This window comes from Anguilla rostrata, chromosome 4 (assembly GCF_018555375.3).
Source record: "Anguilla rostrata isolate EN2019 chromosome 4, ASM1855537v3, whole genome shotgun sequence".
Lineage (NCBI taxonomy): Eukaryota > Metazoa > Chordata > Actinopteri > Anguilliformes > Anguillidae > Anguilla > Anguilla rostrata.
The window spans coordinates 6,562,166-6,570,629 of record NC_057936.1 but is presented as its reverse complement, the minus strand read 5'-3'; positions in this window follow the sequence as shown (position 1 = coordinate 6,570,629).

Genomic DNA, 8,464 nt, shown 5'->3' with positions numbered 1-8,464 from the left:
TACTGTGACCCCAAGTCTTCTCTTGGGGGGGGGGGGGGTCATCCCTCTGTCCTCCCGTCCCAGAATTCCCTAATTCAGCCCGTGTAGCGTTGGGAAGGTGGGGAATCCGGGTCTTCGGGCTGCTAGTTAACCTCAGGACGACAGGCCTGGCTTCCCCCCACCCCCCCACCCCGAGCACCGTTAATCTCTCATCCTCCTCCGGCTCTCTCTCTCTCTCTCTCCCTAATTCCGCCCTAACGACATTAGAGCGCGCTGCTAAGTGCACAGTGTAGCCAGCAGCACTCCTTCTCTGAGTTTTCAGACACTGTGGCGGGGAGACGGAACGGGGACGGACACTGATTAAAAGGCACCTCCCGCTCTTCCCCCCACGAACATCGAACCTTTACAACTGCCATTTAACCAAGTGTATGAAATTGGAGCCCTTAATATGTTTGTGGTACGTGGAAGAAAATCTACGAATTAATGAATGTGAGCTCTGTGCCCTGATTGAGGCTGCCAGTGTGTCAGTCTATCAGTTCGTATTGACGCTCTGATTGGCTGTTCAGTGTTTTAGCTCTGTACTCTCGGTGGGGTCTGCGTGTCCCTGTTTCTGTGGCAAACGCTGAATGTGAGATTTCGGCAATGGAGGATTGTGCCGTTCAGCTGTGTTGGTCCAGGATACTTATAATGCCCTGGCTGCTTGTTCGGATGTCTGAGCCTTCAGGGTTGAGTTATGCTTATTTGATAAATGTCCATATACAGGGTATCACAAAAAAACAACGCTTTAGACTTTATGTACAGCTCCATTGTATGAGGCACAACATTAAATTTCCTTGCCATCGAAAACCAGAGCTAAATCTGTCTGGTGCACATCCGTCAATTCTAATTCTTGCTGCCCCAAAACACCCCCCCACCCACCCACCCACCCACCAAAAAATAATTAATTAAGAAATATCATAATGCTCTTGTCTTTTATAGATTAGGTTCAACCGACACACAACCGGCAGTATTTGTATCTGTGTATGTGGAGGTGATGTGACGTACTTTTCCTTTTGTCTTGTAATTTCTGTCCAGATTGTGCTGATTACTTTAACGCGGCGCTGATGCAGCGTTGCTCCAGGCATTCCTCTGTCTCATTTGAAACGGGGGACATTTGCCCTCTCACCCCTGTACCCTACTTCCTTCAGGCACCCCCAGAACCCCCCCCCCCCCCCCCCCAGTGTTGTGAAGTTCCAAGCAAAGGCATGGATCCCCCCCCCCCCCCCCACGGCCGTCTCTCTCTCCCGAAACGAGAGAGGGGCGAGGTGCCTTTAAGCCACTGCGGCAAAAACTGTGCAGGCATTAATATGCAAAAATGCAAATGAGTAGGTAATTAAGAGCCCGGGTTCTCTAGAGGCTCTTTGATTGCTAATGAATTCTAATCTGCAAAGAAGGGGGGAGGGGAAGGAAGAGGAGGAAGGAAGAAAGAAATAAAAGAGAAAGAATGAAAGAATCACCAACACCACCACCGCCACCATCTATCGTCCCCATCAAAACTTCCGAGGCCAGAGTTAGGACCGAAGTTTTGTGTGGGGGGGGGGGGGGGGTACACATGTACCCTCAAACCTCAGCTCAAAGAAGGAGGGGGGGGGAGGAGGGGGGGAGTATCTGTCTGAAGAAATCAAACGCAATCAAACGCATCTCACGTAGATCAAACCAGAACCCTGTCTGCATGCGAGGCACACGCTGACAGCCTGTTCGGCAGAATCGCCACGGCGACGTCGTCGCGGAGACGGCGACCCGGCGACAAAACCGCACGGTTTCCGCGGTCGGGCTCGCGGCGCGCGCCGTAGAACGAGGACCGCGAGAACGGGATCGGTGCCGTTAGGCGCAATTCCCCAGGGAGAGAGAGAGAGGGAGAGAGAGAGAGAGAGAGGGGGAAGATTCCATCTCATTGCATGATGGGAAGCGTCATTAGCCGTGGGTGAGAGGCAGAGGGGCCCGCTGGGTGAAGAATAAGCCGCACGCACTCTGTGTGCAAATGAAGACTGCGTTGCCAGACGAGCGGAAAAGTTTATCCACGGGGAAGCGGTGCTGGTGCGCAGTGACCTTCGACCTCGCGCTATGGCAGAGAATACGGGAGGAAAACAGAAAAAGGGTCAGGTATCTCGGCAGGAAGAGTTTGATGGCAGCAGCTGCGCCGTGGAGAAGTGATGTCATTTCATCACTTTTGCGAGCGGCAACTCCCCCCCCACTTCCACACGCGCAGAGACAGACAGAAACACACACACACACACGCTCGCACGCACACACTGCTGTTATTGTTGTTGCAGTGCTCCCCCGACGCCCACCGTCCCTATCCCCCCACCCCACCCCCACCCCCATACCCCCCCCCCACACCCCCACACCCACATCCATCTCTCTTTCACTCCTTCTCCAGTTCCTCCTCTCTGGCAGAGTTACCCCCGCTCTTCCCTTCCAGTTTTGCTCTCAGGGTTTGGCTGCCGGGGTCGGCTGTGTTCCGGAGCCCAACTCTCGGCCCGACTGCAAACCTCCCCCTCCCCCCCCCCCGATTTCCTCGACACCTCCCACGCGATCCACCCCCCCCCAACACCCCCCACTGCAATGTTTTCGGAAAAGGAGAGGGACCCGACTGCTGTCTCAGAGCATCCCCACAAGCACACCCACCACCCTGCGACGCTCCGAACAGCCATCGTTTTTTTACTTTTTTTTTTTTAAGGCTCGGCTTCCTCCTACCTCACTTACACAAAATTACGCTTGCCCCCATACCCCCCCACAACCGCCCCCAACACCTCCCGTAACCCCCACTGCACTGTTTTTTGCTCGCTTCTGTGACCGCAGCTTTGCGCACGGCGAACCGCTCCAGGCACCTGAGTTTGTCAACAGGAAGCGCTCAGCCGACGCGCAGCGCCGGCAGACGGGGCTGAGCGGAGCGGCGCAGACCGTGCGATGGAAGACGCGGTGCCATTTTGAGCTTTGGTAGAAAAGCGTGGGCGTCTGACATCATTTATGGGGCTAGCCTAGCCGTATGTACAGGGCTAGCCCAAGGAGGTTCCTTCCCACGCTGAGAGAAAAAAAGAAAAAAAAAGCAAAATACCTGCCGAGCCCGTCTCTAAAATGTGAGGCCCCCTGTCATTTTCAGAGAAACAGTTCATGGTCAGATAAAGCTGACCCATTGCTTTTTTGTCCAGATCGAGCATGATTCAAGATTGCTTTGTCTAATTAGTGTAATTTTGCGTTGTGATTTAGTTTTAAAAACAGTGTTTGTTTTTTTTTTCCTGTTTGGTTTCTGCACCAGCAGTGCAGCTTGCTTCTGAGAAGCTTGACGCAGTTTTGGAGGAAATGACACGCTCAGATTAGGCTACCTGGCAAGGCAGCAAAATCTGAGTGGTGTTTGCTTGTGCAACCGAGAAGAGAAAGCTTGATACGTGAAGGATTATTTTTCTCTCTTTTTTTTTTTCGGGGGGAAATAATAACTGTACTATTACCAACAGTGGAAAGTTAATATTTGCCGTCGTACTGTGCTACTGCTAATGATCTGTACTGAGCTCAGTGTCAGATTCACTTGACTGCTCACCTGAGTCTGATGCAGTCTGCTCTCACTGAGCGGTTGCTGCCGTTCAAAATTACCCAGCGTCCCTTCACCGCCAGAAACCTTTTCTCGCATTGCAGCAATCTTTTCGAAAACATGGGCTAGAACGATGGGGCCGCCCGGTCAGGTGCTTCAGCAAAGAGAAGACCGTGCGTGCCCTTCTGAAAATTTCACAGGTGCCAAAAGATATAAAACAGGCTGAGGAACAGTATGAGATCCACGCAGAGTGTATCAAATCCTCCCAAAACAGGTTTAATTCACATTGCAACGTTTCATATTGCTAAGGTCTTTGTCAGGTACTGTATACCAATTATCAGGTCGAAGTGTTACAGCAGTAGCTACTAAGCCTGTTCAGGAGCATATTGTGTGTGTGTGCGCACACCTCCATTCATCACTAGACAGGTAAAAGACGAGAGCTTGGTCCGGTAGCCGCTAGTTAGCGTTAGCTTCTATTTGCTCGTACTGGAGTGGCTCAGGTGGGAGGGGGGGCTGAGGGCTCCTTTTGGACGTTCTCCACGCGGCTTCTGATAGTGCCACCTCAGCAGGAGTCAGTTTACTGGGAGCAACAGAAGCAGAGCAGATAGACTCTCTTCTCCTCCCCTTAGCAGAGATAGGAGCAGGACGGGTGTGGGGGGGAGGGGGGTTATGGGCAGCAAGCCAAAGCCATCAATCTACTCTGTCTTAACAGCAATGTCTCTCTGTGGCAGTTTTTTTTTTTTTTTTTTTTTTTTTAAAGGCAATGGAAATATGATCCCGAGCCCTGTGTTGAAGATCTGTAAACTACTCAAAGAGTGGTTTTTGGGGATCGAGAGTTGGTTGAAAATGACTCGGAAACAATAATATATTTTTTTTTTGGAAAGTTAAGACATAACTGCCGTAAACCTTCCAAAAAAAAAAAAAAAAAAACCTTTGGGGGATGGGAGGGGCGAGGGTTTGAGGAGGAGGTGCTGGGCTTGGCCTAGTTTCTTGTCTGATCAGAATCCTATAACCCCCTGCCCCTCCTCCACCCTTACGAAGGCCGCCACGCAGAGAGAGAGGGAGGGAGAGAGAGAGAGAGAGAGAGAGAGAGAGAGAGAGAGAGAGAGAGAGAGAGAGAGAGAGAGAGAGAGAGAGAGAGAGAGAGAGAGAGAGAGAGAGAGAGAGAGAGAGAGAGAGAGAGAGAGATTTAATTTATAGATTTAGCATTTATAAACTGTTTATTTCTGTGACAATAATTCTATGATTCTGTCTGAAATCAATCGATAAAATCTACATTGAGATACTCAGATAAGAGCTGTAAAATGGGAAAACGTTTCTCTTGTTTTTCATTTTTTCGTTTTGTTTCATGAGGTGCACTGTCTCCAATTGACTGAGCGTGAGACTGGAGGGGGGATGGGGGGGGAGGGGGAGGGCTCACCAGGGTGCTAAGGTAGCTACTGCAAAAACCACAAGCCCCTAACACCCAGAGAGAAAAAAAAAGGTGTAAAAGTGCTTCTCCTGTGCTCAAAGGGGTGTCACACATCTCTAACACCTGTAGTATTATTATGAACATTTATATGGCAGGTAGAGGCCTCCATTCTGGGAAATGTGTATAAAGTGTATATTGCATTTTGTGTCACAGTTTCGGCCACCAGGGAGACGGCCCCACGCGCAGCTCTTTAACCATTTTGCCGCGTGAAGCCCAAGTCTCTCCATTACCGCCTTCAGAGTGAGCTGTAGCACTGTATGAAAGCTAGCTGCTTTCACTTTTGGGAAAAAAATGTGTAGACAAGTTATTCATTGTGGCAAAAGGGGAAAACACACCAGCGACAGTATGATTTATTTCTACCGAACTGCCAGAATCAACACCCGAACATTATATAGATTTTTCAAAAATGATGTAGCTAATGTTTTACTGCCTGTTGCAGGAGATCTTGTAGCTGATTAGATACGAGAGGCAGCCAGCACTGTCTAGCTCTGTGTGTAGCTACAGCATAGACTGTATAAAAATGTGTACAGTCATAAGATGTGGAAGTGTATTGGCGTATTGATGGGATGCTGGTACATGGAGTCTTCGTAAAAAATAAATAAAATATGAACTGACATGTAGGGTATGGTTTGCAACTGAGCAAGATTGAATCTTGTCAAAAAAAAATTCTGAGCATATTACTCACAGTGATCAAATAAAACCCGGTGAAATACAAGCGAGAAAATTTTACATTCAAATGAAAAAAAAATAAAAAAATTTTTTTTAAATTGAATTCATATTAGAACTACTTTCTTCGTTATTGGTCGGCTGTATCCGTTGTTACAGTCCAGCAAATGAGATACAAATTTACCAGTATGACCAAATACGTTTTTTAAAAGATATTACTTATTTCTCAGTGGTTCAATATGTTTCCGTATATTTATTAATATATTTACCGAAGAGCTTTATTTATTTTCTCGATGTGTCGCTAAGGCCATTAGACGCCCAGTTTTCCGTTTGTCAACCCCCCTCCCGCCTTCCACTCCGATCGCCCCAAACTCTCCATGTCAACCCCAGCTGTTACTTCTAACCGCCTTGGTGGGGACCGAGGAAGTAACACCTCCCGTTATTTTCCACGCACGAGCCCCCGAGTGTGGAGAAAACCCACGTATCGTATACTACGACTGAATTTCACTTAAGTTGAAAAACAGACGTTTAGGACATTTTCTCCCAGTGCTATTATTTAAGTCCCATAATAGATTATTTCTTAGTGGGCTTTTAGCTTTGGGGTTGTTTGATAATGTATAATTAAGCCTACTTCTTCATGCATTAGCCTTTCCGTGTTAAATGGGCCATAAGCATGTGAGTAAGTGTGCTGTGGACATTGATTTACATAATTACTTGTCTATCTATCATAACTCGCATGTTTACATCCCTCCAAGGTGTAGCAACCTACTATTTATTTAACTGCGCCAGCTACTACACCAGTTACGGTACAGTTCATTAACCGTTTTTATATTTGAATGTCTCAGAATATACATTCTCGGTTTTATGTATCGGTCAGCAGTGTGGCTGTATTTTGAGATACTTGGAAAATTTGGAGAGTTTAAATAGCCTATCATGAAATACCATACAAAAGTGATTAGATGGTAATCCATTTTGGCATAGGAAAATCCAATTATTTCCCATTAGTGTTAAGATATTAATCGTTACCCCTTTTTTCCTCAAAATAATTAGCCATAGCCTACAAGGAGACAAACACAAGGTGATAAGCTTAATGAGTAGCTATTTTTTTTTTTTTTTTTTTTGTGGCGTCTTCATTTTGGAGTTTACATGAGCAGCCTAGCTGAAAACGACCTGATTGGTTCAACTCATTGAAAAAAAAAAAAAAAAACCCACTGAGGCCAGAACCACTTCAAAGGCACAGTACCATCACACAGTCACCAAGCAGTTTCCAAGAATGATCAGCGTGCATCCTACATCGTGACAATACTGGCAGGAATAAAATGTCAAATTCAAAGATACATGTGACTGGTTTGTTTTGTAATTATTCAGTGATTGTTTCAGTCACAAGTCATATTTTCCACATTTTAAACAAAATATAATTCCAGAAAATAAAAATAAATATTAAGTAGTATTAGTGTACATATACATGTTTTGAGTGTTTCTGCTTAATCCTGTTCAATGTTTACGAAATATAACAGATTGGAGTTTTCACGAAGCGTATGGTGCGAATTTTCATCCAGTGAAATGCGAATTCACTCATTCTTTATAATGTACACACACACACACACACACATATATAATTTAAGTAGTGTCAAATAAATACATAAATGGACAGTATTACTTGTATTGGTGATTGTACTAATACAAATATTACCACAGGCTAGTAGTAGCATTATTGATATAACTCATGCATAGTAGTGTACATATAAACAACCGAATGTGCTGAATGCATAACTTTGGCATGTGGCCCTACATGTTTAAACAAATAAACCAACATGCCATCGCTTGCTCTGTTTATACGACCTTTCGGTCTTCCACATGTTGGTTGCTGGCAGTGGGTGAGGCGCTGGCTTGGACTGCAGCTCCTGCAAGGGAAGCTTTCTTCTTGTCTGAACACAACCTCGTAAACTGACGTTGTAATGGAACAGGCATGCGTACCTGTCCTTTTAAAAGAAAAAAAAGGAAAAAAAATAAAAAGAAAAAGAAAATCATCAGGATGTCTGCAGGCTGTTACGCGGCTCGCTATCCCACACGCCTTTTTCCTGAGTAAGAATTCCCATTCAGATCGATCCAGCCGGATTTGGGATTCTTCAATGGCGCACCTACGCCGTGGCGGAGGGTGTCCGCCCAGACACGCAGTGGCATTGCACGGTAACTGTATCAAAGACTGCAGTCGCTGCGCACATCGCTGCGGGCATGTGTGACTGCGCAGTGTTCACACTTCCTGAGTCCCAGCGCATGGCACGGCTGGCCCAGGGGGGGTCATTATTAAAACCGCGCTGTGGGGCTTCGCTTCCTCCCCGGAGAAACCTATTTGATTATTTTCCAATATGTCCCGTGTGCAGTTAAGAGTCCCTTCCTCCCTCCCTCCCTCTCGCTCCTGCTCCCGTGATTGCATTAAGGACTGAAATGCAGGGGCTTGTGGGAAATCCTTGCTCGTTGACGCTCCACGCACTCCGCCTCGACACAGCCGAAGACAGGTTTATGTCACCGTTGCCAGCCCACAAGATCAACCTGAACAGTTACAAATAAATTTTAAAAAGGTGGGGGGGGGGGGGGGGCTTGTACGGTTTTCACGTTTCCTAGGGTTCAAGGCCCAGCGGCGGGGTTATGGGTAGCAATCATAGGCATAGATTTCGGGGTGGGGGGGCGCAGGGGGTACGTCCCCCTCAATATTTAGAACACGTGCATTTGCAGAGGACTTTTAAATTGATGCAGAAAAGGCACAAATTGGTGCACAA